Source organism: Macrobrachium rosenbergii, chromosome 37, assembly GCF_040412425.1.
Source record: "Macrobrachium rosenbergii isolate ZJJX-2024 chromosome 37, ASM4041242v1, whole genome shotgun sequence".
Lineage (NCBI taxonomy): Eukaryota > Metazoa > Arthropoda > Malacostraca > Decapoda > Palaemonidae > Macrobrachium > Macrobrachium rosenbergii.
This window is the reverse complement of record NC_089777.1, coordinates 29,951,199-29,954,036: the sequence shown is the minus strand read 5'-3', so window position 1 is coordinate 29,954,036 and position 2,838 is coordinate 29,951,199.

The following is a 2,838-nucleotide window of genomic DNA, read 5'->3' as shown; positions in this document are numbered from 1 at the left end:
AGTAGCTGTCCCGTCGTACAAAAGAAGGATACTGGAATCTGCTATCATCAATCAAACCAACAATATGAACCTGTCAGGAGGACATTGGAAATCGGATGACATCAACACCTTAATCCTCAAATCCCTGGGGCGAAGAAGATGACCCAGGCTTGCGATGATCGCCAGATCCATTGCCAAACGGAGCTAATGAGGCCAAAACCACAGGGAATTTGGCCATTCTCCTCCTTAAGAAACGCCACCTCCATAGCATCGGAGGACTAGGGCCACACCTTTATGTTTTTGTATATATACCATTGTAACTTTCCACCTGTCCATATTCTACAGTGAAAGGGGCAGAAGCTAGTTGAAATATATGGTTTCAACGTTTAAATAGTGTTTTATGGGCCTTCTTATATTCATATTACACTGTAGTATTACAGGAAAAGACATTCATATATATATATATATATTTTATATATATATATATATATATATATATATATATATATATATATATATATATATATATATATATATATTATATATATATACATATATATATATATATATAAAATATTACAAATAATCCAAACATTTAAACAATTACAAGGACAAAACTGAAAAAAAGTATAAATTAGAGATGCACAACAATTCTAGACATATAAAGTATAAGACTCCTGGACACAAGAACTTTTTAAAATACAGAAGATATGAAATGCTACAAAAACTAACATAGCAAAATGCTCCACCAACCACTACTATCACTGCCACTACTAGACATGGAAGGGACTGTGACAAAACTTGTCCATTACAATCGCAATGGTGGGGGAAGGGAATTAGGCCATGGAGGGTGCAACCAATACTGTACTCATAAAACACAAAAAGAAATCCATTTAACATGCAACCGATACCCTTCTATCCTCGACTGACCTACTAATTCCCACAAGGACAAAATATAAGCGCAGGAATCTCGACACACAGGTAGATTCTATTGACAGGATAGGAAAATGCGATGTAGAAATGGGAGATTCCAACAAATGTAATGAAGAATAAGATCAAATTGATCTTACTTGTGGGAGTGGGGTGTGGCATTTTCCGGTTAACCCAAAGATCTTTGCTTCAACAGCGAAATATTCTACTGATCATTATGTCAATCTCAAATGAGCACGAGCATATAAACTTTATTTGTCAACCACAAAACCATACAGGTGTAGACAAAATCTAGTTTGTGCATTTGTTAAAAAATTCACTATAATTTTACCATTGTCAATTTTGGAAATAATTCGTCAATCACATAATAACAAAGATGAACACATTCTATCCTAAATATTACTTATACATCCCTGGAACTGCATGAGCATCGGTATATTACATGCGTAGAAAATATGTGTAGTCTTCCTACCACGAAGGAGTATTCAATTTTTATTGAGATAAAACCGTTAAATGGTTAAAGAATTTTTTTAACGCAAGCGCAGTCTATTGGCAATGGCCAAGGTACAATATGGGTTGAGGATAAATTACAGCTCAAAGCCAATATGGAGGAATCCTAAGAATACAGCCACTTCCTTAGAGAAAGAGTTTGTTTTCGCAGCATTTTGTACAACAACCACGGAGAAGATCGGTCTTATTTCGTATGACCTACCATCTGGAAACTAGTTCCATATCTACCTTGTAAAAGTTTAACAGCCGGTTTCAGCTTGCGCTGAAATTAATCCTATGTAAAGACCAATGGTTTTTATTCGTGTAGGAACAACTAACATTGGTCAAAAAATACATCAAACATTCACATGGACTCTTAGAAAACAAGAACATATGCTATGAGAGCAACAAAGACCTTGTGGATAAGGCTAAGGTAAGGGGTCAAGATGACAGCTCAACACAAGAAGCATGATGGCTCTGGATTTATTAAAGCATCAGGATGAAGACATAATTTCATCATTTTCTTCAACTGTGATATTATTGGTTTCCAGAAGGAAATCTTGGCCTAACTGCTTCTTCACTCTGGAGGCTGACTGAGACCCAAAGATAAAGTACATATTTATACTGTACATATTTTTTAAAAATCTGGCATGTTCCTTTAAATGTGCTTCTGAAAATGCATTACCATTAATGGAAGGCTTTAAATTCCCAAAACCTGTAGTATAAAAATTGCCTACATAATACACATTGACATACAGTATATACTGTATATGTACAATACATACTACACACAAGTGTTATACAGCAGCCCTTAATTTATAACAAATATGACTATCCATTTTAATGACTATTTAGTAGTCTAATTACCTGCTGTAAGATGGCACTGAGTACATGGGAATTTGTAGCAGTTGAGCATCTTGTCAATGAGCTTCAGCAATTTTCCCATTAACTGCTTTAATTCATACCCATACGCCTCTTTTGGTATGGACAACTCAATGCATGTACACATGAAAGGTTAACAGGTGATGCATGGTGTGGCAGAAGTCAAAATTAATTACCTAATTCTTATTTATTGCAAGTTTGGTTGATAGAAATATTTGCACAGTTTGACAGTGGATACCCAGAACTTTACTGTATGCCAATCAGAGAAAAGAAGAGGACTCCCTGAGTAAAAATGACTAGTTTGTATTTATGGAAAATATAATCTTCATAATAAAACTTCCCTACTGTTAAGGATAACTTACCATATATCTCCTTGCTTGTCGGTGTGGAGATATAAAGCTACCTTCAACAGTAGGTAAGATTCATCCTAAATACTGAAACTAAATTTCTCATATTCAAAAGATTTACAAACCCAATAATGCGAATCTAACGTTTTTATGCACTTGGTGAGAGATAACTCCTAAAGTCTCAAGTTACCATATTACTCATTTCTTTACG